This window comes from Macaca mulatta, chromosome 20, assembly GCF_049350105.2.
Source record: "Macaca mulatta isolate MMU2019108-1 chromosome 20, T2T-MMU8v2.0, whole genome shotgun sequence".
NCBI lineage: Eukaryota > Metazoa > Chordata > Mammalia > Primates > Cercopithecidae > Macaca > Macaca mulatta.
Genome location: NC_133425.1, coordinates 72667057 through 72678513, shown reverse-complemented (window position 1 = coordinate 72678513; position 11457 = coordinate 72667057).

The window sequence follows — 11457 nt, the reverse complement described above, 5'->3', positions numbered from 1 at the left end:
TTGATCCAGCGATCTCACTTCTGGGCATATATCCAAAGGAAATGGAATCAGTATGTTGAAGAGGTATCTGCATTCCAATATTCATTGCAGCATTATTCACAAAGTTATGGAAGCAACCTAAGTGGCCATTGATGGATGCATGGATAAAGAAAATATGATTATATATACCATGGAATATTCTTTACTCCTAAAAAGAAAGAAATCCTGCTATTTGTGACAGCATGGATGAACCTGGAAGACATTGTGCTAAGTAAAATAAGCCAGACGGAGAAAGGCAAATACTGCGTGCTGTCACTTATGTATAAAATCTAAAGTACTAGGATACACAGAAACAAAGAGTAAAATGATTGGGGTGAGGGACAAGGGGAAATTGGGAGATGTTAGTCAAAGTATCCAAAGTTTCAGTTATAAGATGAAGTTGTAAGTTCCGGAGATCTAGCATACAACATGGTGATCAAGTCTACAGTTTATAATGTTATAGACTTGAAATTTGCTAAGGGGGTAGATCTTAGATATTTTCACCACATAAAAGAAAAAAAGGAAAAAAAGAAAAAGAGGGAAGGAGGGAGGAAAAAAGGTAGGAAAGAAGAAAAGAAAAAGGGAAGAGAGAGGTAACTAGATGGGTGATGGATATGTCATTAGCTTCACTGTGCTGATCATTTCACAGTGTATACATACATCAAAACATCAAGTCATACATGTTAAATATATACAATTCCTATTTGTCAATGATACCTCCACAAAGCTGAGAAAGAATTTTATGGTTTTGAAGCTTTGCAGGAAATAACGATGCTTATGGTTGATTCGTGGATGAGATTTTGTGAGGCCTTGGCTCATCCAACCTTAGCTGCCAATCTCTTGGCAAAGGTGCATGGCTGAGGTCCTCAAAGGACTGAGAGCTGGCAGCGTCGGGAGTGGTCAGCTGCCAACCCTTTCTTCTCTGCAGAGTAGGAAGAATTTGGTTCCTGTGCGACCATTAATTAAATCCTGAATGGGTGGGCACTTTTAACGTCTTTTCCAGTGTGACAGTCTTGCTAGCAGAGTTCATAACTGAACTGCAGTCAGCCTCAGTCAGGGAACAGGAAACAACCTGTGGCTGGGGCCAAAGTACTTGTTCTTCATCCAAATGTAGTCACCCAGGTAGAGGTCTTAGTTGGAGGTCAGCCTGTAATTCTCAATGGATCCATTGTTTCCACCCATCTCGCCTCTGCAATGTCCGGAAGACTTGAAATAGGATTTGGGGCAAGATTAATGTGCTGCTTTACTATATTGTCTCTCTGGAAGGCACACTTTGGGTATTGTTTACTAGCACAAAGAGTCTTTCAGAGTCACCTTGTAAAGGATTGCTTTTTGGAAGATTATATTTGAGAGTTAGGTGTCTCAGTATCGACAGGATAAAGTGGCAGGGAGATTTAGCAGTGATCTAGATAATCTTATCAACCCAGATAATTCAGACTTCGGTTTTACTGCCTTCAAATGCAGTAGCCAAATAATCACCAGCTAGCTTAGTTCACTTCCACACACAAAAAGAGGGCTGACACTTACTAAGCTCCAATTATGGGCCAGATACTCTCCTAGGCACTTTATCTGCACTCTTTCCTTAATTCTCATATCAAATCCCTTATCATCATTTCCTCCCTTTTAAGTAGGAGGAAAATGAAGTTCAGCAAAGTTAAATAATTCACTTAAAATCACACAGAAAATAAATGATGTAACTAAGTTTAGAATTGGTCTGTTTCAGGCAAAAGCAAAGGTCTTTCTACTTAGAAAGGGAGTAGAAGCAGCCAACTTTTAAAGTAACAAGCCAATATTAAGATCTATTTAGATATTGCTCTGTGGCTTCTACTTACTATTTGATGGTAGAAGCTTCCTGCAAACCTACTCGTAAACAGATAAAGTTTGGCTAAAATATGGGGGGAAAAAACCTGCCTAAAAATTCTAGAAAGTAAATATAAGCAGAAATGTTAAGAAAAGTCAAGTGTGGAGAAGTAAAGTACAAAAAGTTAAGTTTTCTTTCTTCTCTCTTTTCTTCTCTTTCTTCTTATTTATGGCTTTATCTTGAGGACAGGTTATACACACAGCACAGCATCTGGATGGTGGGGCTAGAATCCTGATAGAATTTCTGGATGAAAGAACTAGGGAAAGGAACCCCAAATATCAGGTCAGCCTCCCAGATAAAAACAGAGGAATCCCACCTAAATGGGAAATGTAAAAAAAAAAAAAAAAAAAAAGGCATTTCTTAATCCTGAATATGAATTTTATATAAATCTCCAACCTGGAGAACACCATGCATGTGTGGGAAAACTCAAAACATCACAGCAAAGGCTTAAAGAATTAAATTGAAATTTGAACTAATAACCGCAGTAAATGAAACAGAGCTTATACTTTGGGTCTGATCTAATGAATTATCTGCTAAAATAAAATCACTGTTCTTCAGAGGAATGCAACAGAACTCAGAGGCCTTCACATTATAACCATATGTCCAGGATCCAATAGAAAATTACTCAACAAACAAAGAACTGACAAATATGAATCACTTCTATAGGAAAAGATGATCAACATATGCCAATCCCAAAATGACCCAGATGTTGGGAGAATCCATGTGTTTAAAATTACATAAGAACTTTAGAGCAGATGATAGAACCATCCTTGATAATAACAAGAATACATTCAAAGTGAAAAAAGAATATAAATATCAGAGAAATATAATATAAAAAAGAACCAAATGAAAAGTTTAGAACTGAAAAATATTAACAATAAAAATTTACTGCCTGAGCATAATGAAATAATAGATATGACAAAGGAAAGAAGCAGTGAACTTGAAGACAGATTAATAGAACTTATCAAGTCTATAGAGAGAAAGATAAATGATTTTAAAAAAACAAAGAGTTGGGATAATGGTGGGGTAAGGACCTCCAAAAATCACTTCCTCCATAAAAGCAATGAGCAGGGAGGGGCCAAGATGGACGATTAGAAGCAGGTGCGGGCTGTGGCTCTCTCAGAGAGGAACAAAAATGTGAAATGAATTTTCCACCTTCACCTGAGGTATCCAGGTTCTCACATTGGGACTGACTAGGCAGTTGGTGCCACCCACAGACAGTGAGGAAAAGTAGGGTGGGGTCACAGCCCACCTGGGAGTGGCATGGGGCAAGGGGAGATCTCCCTCCCCCAGCCAAGGGAGGTGGTGAGTGAGTGTGCTACCCCGCCTGGGAAAGCACACATTTCCCATGGATCTTTGCAACTCGTTGATCAGGAGATCCCCTAGTTAGCCCACGCCGCCAGGACCTTGGGTCCCAAGCACAGAGGTGCACAGACTCTCAGTGGCTGCTCAGGCAAGCAATGAGACAGAGGAGTTGTTTTGGATACTTCAGCCCTGGGACTCCTGGTGAGGCAGGAAGGCAGCTGAAGCCAGGGAGCCAAGTGGCATCATTCAACAGGCCCTGCTCCCACAGAACCTTACCAGCTGAGATCCACTGGCTTAGAATCCCTGGCTGGCCAGTGGCAGCAGGCTGGAGACTGCCTAAGATGACCAATTTACAGGGGGAGGGGCGGCTGCCATCTCTGTGGCTCCAGCCAACTGTTTTCCCCTGCCGGTGCCAAGGAGACTGGGTGGTTTGGACTGGGAGGAATTCCCCAGAGTGCTGCACAGTGGCTGTGACAGATCGTGGCCAGACTACTTCTTTAAGTGGAACCCTGATCCATCCCTCCTCACCAGGCAGGACTTCCCCACCAGAATTTCAGCAACTCCAGCCAGGGGTTTATGGACAGATCTTTGATCTCCCTGGGACAGAGCTCCTGTGAGGAGGAGTGGCTGCAGTCTCCGTGATTCAGCCTATTTAATCCTTCCTGCCAGCTGGCTCTGCAGAGTCTGGACAGCGCAGAGCACCCACTTGCCAAGGGGCAGTAAGACTGCTTCTTTAAGTGGGTCCCTGATCTCATTTCTTCCATCTGGGCGAGACCTCCCAACCCGGGTCTCCAGATACCTCATACAGGAACGTTCCAGCCAGCATCAGGTAGGTGCCCCTCTGGGACAGAGCTCCCAGAGGAAGGAGCAGGTGGCCATCTTTGCTGTTTTGCAGCCTCTGCTAGTGATACCTCCACGTGTGGGAGGGCCCCAGGTGAACAGGGTCTGGAGTGGACCCCCAGCAAACCGCAGGAGCTCTACACAGGAGAGGCCTGAATGTTAAAGGAAAAAACAAAGCAACAAAACAAAACATCAACAAAAAGAGACCACACAAAAAAAAACCCATCCAAAGGCCAGCAGGCCTCAAATATTGAAGGTAGATAAGCCCACAAAGATGAGAAAAAAAACAAAACAAAACATAAAAACACTGAAAACTCAAAAAGCCACAGTGCCACTTCTCCTCCAAATGATCACAACACCTCTCCAGCAAGGACTGGGCTGAGACTGGGGTGGATGAATTGACAGAAGTAGGCTTCAGAAGGTGGGTAATAGTGAACTTCACTGAGCTAAAGGAGCATGTTCTAACCCAATGCAAAGAAGCTAAGAACCATGATAAAACATTACAGGAGCTGATAACCAGAATAATCAGTTTATGGAGAAACATAAATGACCTGATGGAGTTGAAAAAACACAACATGAGAACTTTGCAATGCAATCACAAGTGTCAAGAGCCAAATAGAACAAGCAGAGGAAAGAATCTCAGAGCTTCAAGACTATTTTCCTGAAATAAAACAGGCACACAACATTAGAGAAAAAAGAATGAAAAGGAAAGAACAAAACCTTTGAGAAATGTGGGATTATGTAAAAAGACCAAAGCTACGACTGACTGGGGTACCTGAAAAAGATGGGGAAAACAAAACCAAATTAGAAAACATACCATCCAGGAGAACTTCCCCAACCTAACAAGACAGGCCAACACTCAAATTCAGGAAATCCAGAGAACCCCAGTATAATACTCCATGAGAAAACCAACCCCAAGATATATAATCATCAGATTCTCTAAGGTTGAAATGAAAGAAAAAATGTTAAGGGCAGCCAGAGAGAAAGGCCAGGTCACCTTTCTAGGGAAGTCCATTAGACTAATAGCAGACCTCTCAGCAGAAATCCTTCAAACAAGAAGAGATTGGGAGTCAATATTCAACATTCTTCAAAGAATTTCCAACCAAGAATTTCATATCTGGACAAACCTAAGCTTCATAAGTAAAGGAGAAATAAAATACTTTTCAGACAAGCAAACGCTGAAGGAATTCATCACCATCAGGCCTGCCTTGCAAGAGCTCCTTAAGGAAGCACTAAATATACAAAGGAAAAACCACTACCGGCCACTACAAAAACACACTGAAGTTCACCGACCAATGACACCATGAAGCAACAACATAAACATGTCTGCAAAATAACTAGCTAGCATCATGATGACAGAATCAAATTCACACATAACAATATTAACCTTAAATGTAAATGGCCTAAATATTCCAATTAAAAGACACAGAATGGCAGGCTGGATAAAGACCTACCAAGTGTGCTGTACTCAAAAGACCCATCTTACATGCAGAGACACACATAGGCTCAAAATAAAGGGATGGAGGAAATTTTACCAAGCAAAGGGAAAACAGAAAATAGTAGGCTTTGCAATCCTAGTTGCTGACAACAGACTTTAAACCAAAAAAAGACAAATAAGTCTATTACTAATCATAAAGAGATCATTTCAACAAGAAGAGCTAACCATCCTAAATGTATATTCACCCAACCCAGAAGAATCCAGATTCATAAAACAAGATTTTAGAGACCTACAAATAGACTCCCACACAATAATAGAACACCCTACTGTCAATTTTAGATCACTGAGACAGAAAATTAAAAAAGATATTCAGGACCTAAACTCAGCTCTAGATCAAGTGGACCTGATAGGTATCTACAGAACTCTCCACCTAAAAACAACAGAATATACATTCTTCTCAGGCCACATGGCACTTATTTTAAAATTGATCACATAATTGGAAGTAAAACAGTCTTCAGCAAATGCAAAAGAACTGAAATTATAACAGTTTCTCAGACCAGCACAACCAAATTACAACGCAAGATTAAGAAACTCACTCAAAACCACACTACTACATGGAAATTGAACAACCTGCTTCTGAATGACTCCTGGGTAAATAATGAAATTAAGGCAGAAATCAAGTTCTTTGAAACTAATAAGAACAAAAAGACAACATACCAAAGTCTCTGGGAAGCAGCTAAAGCTGTGTTAAGAGGGAAATTTATAGCAGGATTGCCCACATCAAAAAGCTAGAAAGATCTCAAATTAACACTTAACATCACTGCTAAAAGAACTAGAGAACCAAGAGCAAACAAACCCCAAAGCGAGCAGAAGACAAGAAATAACCAAGATCAGAACAGAACAGACAGAGATAAAGACACAAAAAAACTTTCAAAAAAAAAAAAAAAAAATCAACGCATCCAGGAGCTATTTTTTTGGGAAAAAAAAATAACAAAATAGACCACAAGTTGACTAATAACAAAGAAAAGAGAAAATAATTAACTAGATACAATCAGAAATGATAAAGGGGATATCACCACTGACCCCAAAGAAATACAAACAACTATCAGAAAATACTATAAACACCTCTATGCAAATAAACTAGAAAATCTAAAAGAAACTGATAAACTCCTGGATACATACAGCCTCCCACAACTGAACCATGAAGAAGCTGAATCCCTGAATAGACCAATAATGAGTTCTGAAATTAAGACAGTAACAAATAGCCTACTAACCAGACAGATTTACAATTCTACCAGAGGTACAAAGAGGAGCTGGTACCACTTCTGAAACTATTCAAACAACTGAAAAGAAGGGACTCCTCCCTAATTCACTTTATGAGATGGCCAGCATCATCCTGATACTAAAACCTGGCAGAGATACAACAACAACAAAAAAAGAGAACTTCAGGCCAATAGCCCTCATGAACATTGATGTAAAAATCCTCAATAAAATACTGGCAAACCAAACCCAGTAGCACATCAAAAAGCTTATCCACCACAATCAAGTCAGCTTAATCCCTGGGATTCAAGGTTGGTTCAACACATGCAAATCAATAAATTTAACTCATCACTTAAACAGAACTAAAGACAAAAACCAGGATTATCTCAATAGATGCAGAAAAGGGCTTTGATAAAATTCAACCTCCCTTAATGTTAAAAACTCTCAAACTAGGTATTGAAGGAATATAATTCAAAATAATAAGAGCCACTTATGACAAACCCACAGCCAATATCATACTGAATGGGCAAAGGCTGGAAGCATTCCCTTTGAAAACCAGCACACAACAAGAATGCCCTCTCTCACCACTCCTATTCAACATAGTATTACAAGTTCTGGCCAGGGCAATGAGACAAGAGAAAGAAATAAGGGGTATTGAAATAGGAATAGAGAAAGTCAAATTGTCTTTTTTTTGGTCTTTTTTATTATACTTTAAGTTCCAGGGTACATGTGCACAACGTGCAGGTTTGTTACATATGTATACATGTGCCATGTTGGTGTGCTGCACCCATTAACTCATCATTTACATTAGGTATATCTCCTAATGCTATCCCTCCCCCGTCCCCACCCTAGAACAGGCTGTGGTGTGTGATGGTCCCCTTCCTGTGTCCAAGTGTTCTCATTGTTCAATTACCACCTATGAGTGAGAACATGCGGTGTCTGGTTTTTTGTCCTTGCGATAGTTTGCTGAGAATGATGGTTTTTGTCTTTGTTTGCAGATGACATGATCTCATATGTAGAAAACCTTGTTGTCGCAGCCCCAAAGCTTCTTAAGCTGATAAGCAACTTCATCAAAGTCTGAGGATACAAAAATCACAAGCATTCCTGTACACCAACAACAGATAAGCAGCAAGCCAAATCATGAATGAACTCCCACTCACAATTGCTACAAAGAGAATAAAATACACAGGATTACAGCTAACAAGAGAAGTAAAGGACCTCTTCAAGGAGAACTATTGCTGAAGGAAATCAGAGAGGACACAAACAGATAGAAAAACATTCCATGCTCATGGATAGGAAGAATCAATATTGAGAAAATGGCCACACTGCCCAAAGTAATGTATAGATTCAATGACATTTCCATTAAAACTACCATTGACATTCTTCACAGAATTAGAAAAAACTATTTTAAAATTCATAGGGGACAAAAATAGACCCTGTATAACCAAGACAATCGTAAGCAAAAAGAACAAAGATGGAGGCATCACGCTACCCAACTTCATACTATACTGTAAGGCTACAGTAACCAAAACAACATGGTACTAGTACAAAAACAGACACAGAGACAAATGAAACAGAATAGAGAACTCAGAAATAAGACTGCACATCTATAATCATCTGATCTTCAACAAACCTGACAAAAGCAAGTAATGAGGAAAATATTCCCTATTTAATAAATGTTGCTGGGAAAACTGGCTAGCCATATCCAGAAAATTGAAATTGGATCCCTTCCTTACACCTTATACAAAAATTAACTCAAGATGGATTAAAGATTTAAATGTAAAACCCAAAAATATAAAAATCCTAGAAGAAAATCCAGGCAATAAATAGACACAGGACATAGGCATGGACTAAGATTTCATGACCAAAATGCCAAAAACAATTGCAACAAAAGCAAAAATTGACAAATAGGATCCAATTAAACTAAAGAGCTACTGCACAGCAAAAGAAACTATCAGAGTGAACAGACAACCTACAGAATGGGAGAAAATTTTTGCAATCTATCCATCTGACAAAGGTCTAATATCCAGAATCTACAAGAAACTTAAATTTACAAGAAAACAACCCCATTAAAAGGGGCCAAAGGACATGAACAGACACTTTTCAAAAGAAGACACTTACACAGCCAACAAACACAAGAAAAAAAGCTCAACATCACTGACTATTAAAGAAATGCAAATCAAAACCACAATGAGATAACATCTCACACAATCAGAATGGCAATTATTAAAAAGTCAAGAAACAACAGTTGCTGGCAAGGCTGTGGAGAAATAGGAATGCTTTTACACTCTTCATGGGAACATAAATTAATTCAACCATTGTGAAAGACAGTGTGGTGATTCCTCAAAGGTCTAGAATCAGAAATACCATTTGACCCAGCAATCCCATTACTGGGTATATACCCAAAGGAATAAAACTCATTCTATTATAAAGACACATGCATGCATATGTTGATTGCAGCACTATTCACAATAGCAATGTCACGGAATTAACCCAAACACCCATCAAGGATAGACTGGATAAAGAAAATGTGATACATATACACCATCGAATACTATGCAGCCATAAAAAGGAATTAAATAATGTCATTTGCAGGGACATGGATGGACCTGGAAGCCATTATCCTCAGCAAACTAACACAGGAACAGAAAACCAAGCACCGCATGTTCTCACTTATAAATGAGCTAAACGATGAGAACACATGGACATAGGGAGAGGAACAACACACAATGGGGCCTATGTGGGGGTAGGGGAAAAGGGAGGGAGAGCATCAGGAGAAATAGCTAATGCATGTTGGGCTTCATACCTAGGTGATGGGTTGATAGGTGCAGCAAACCACCATGGCACATGTTTACCAATGTAACAAGCCTGCACATCCTGCACATGTATCCCAGAACTTAGCAAAGGATTTCAAAATATTTTAAAAAGCAAAGAGAACATTGGAGAAAATTGGAACCAATCATTTCAGAACTCAACATTAACCAAAGACTTGCAGACTTGTTTTTTTGTTCAAAAAAAAACAGCTGAATATTTGTAAGAACAGTGAGTTTTGTAGTGTTTGACTTGTTCTAGTCCTATTTTTCTCTCCCCAGCAACATGGTAGCCTTGAAAACGAAGAGTCTGCAATCATAATGAAAACCAATAACCTGGCCACTGGAGGGAACAGAATGGCACTGGGGATCCTTCCAAGCACAATTCTCAGACAATTGTTATCATTTGACCTATCTAGTGGTGCCCTGGAAAACCCCATTCACAAGACTTGTCTCTAATTGACCTGACTCAGATCATTCAGATCATTCAATGCAGTCTTTTTCTTGGAGACATTTGTAAAAAAAAAAAAACAATCATTAGCAACTAGTTAACACTGTGGCTGCCTGAGATGTTGGATAACATTTGGGGAAAACAATTGGTTAATCAAAAGTCTTAAAAGAAAATTTATAATGAATGAGAGGTCCATATGAGCTTTGAAAAGCTCTAACATATTCCTGGAATTCAAGAAGGCCATGTACATGTGTAGGGCTGAGCACATGCCCAGAGCTGCACATGTTCAGGAAATACCTAAAAATCCATACCTAGACTGACACGGAGGTTCTGCACAAGCAGCAAGCAAAGGCTAAGGCAGAGTTGTAAACTGCCTTGCTGAGTACTGAAAGCATACTGCAACACGAATACAGAGCTCTTGGCAAAGACAGATATTTGCTATTTATTGTTTACATGCATTTAAGAAAATCTCTGTCCAATCATTATCTGACCACTGAACAGTGCAGAGACTTCAGTGGCCACACATGAGAAAAAATACAGTCTTCCAGAGTTAGTTCAGAAAAGTTCTTAAATAGCAACAGCAACAAAAACAAATAGCAAGAGCAGAAAAACAAATCATGGAAAGTGTGAGAAATATGATTTCCAGAGTTCCATATTTTTTATATATATATATATATATATTTTTTTTTTTTTTTTTTTTGAGATGGAGTCTCGCTGTGTCTCCCAGGCTGGAGTGCAGTGGCGTGATCTCGGCTCACTGCAAGCTCCGCCTCCCGGGTTCACGCCATTCTCCCGCCTCAGCCTCCCAAGTAGCTAGGACTACAGGCGCCCGCCACCACGCCCAGCTAGTTTTTTGTATTTTTAGTAGAGACGGGGTTTCACCATGTTAGCCAGGATAGTCTCGATCTCCTGACCTCGTGATCCGCCCGTCTCGGCCTCCCAAAGTGCTGGGATTACAGGCTTGAGCCACCGCGCCCGGCCCATATTATATTTTTTAAGTTGTAAAGTTTCCAGTGACAGCAACAACAAAATACAAAACATTTAAAGGAGCAAAAAAATATATAGTTGTTGCACTGGGGAAAAGAAAAAACAAGAATAAAAACTGTTCATGTGCTCATTTTGAGCTTAGTAAGCGAAGTCTTTAAATCAGTAATTTCAAGTATTTCAAAAAGAAAAAAAAATTATATCAAAAGACAAATGTATGAGAACTATACTAAAATATGAGAATGATGTCTCACACAATAAAGAGAACAAAATTATTTAAAAATAGAAATAAAAATTCTCCAGTTTAAAAAGTCCAATAAAAATTTACTAGAAAGACTAAATAGCAGAGCTGATCAGGCAGGATAAGAATCTGCAAACTTGAGTTGATTTAGTCTGAGAACAGAAAGAAAAAAGAAAAAAAAATTAACAGAGCCTCGGAGACTTATGGGATACCATCAAGCATACCAATGAACCTATAAGGGAAATCCCA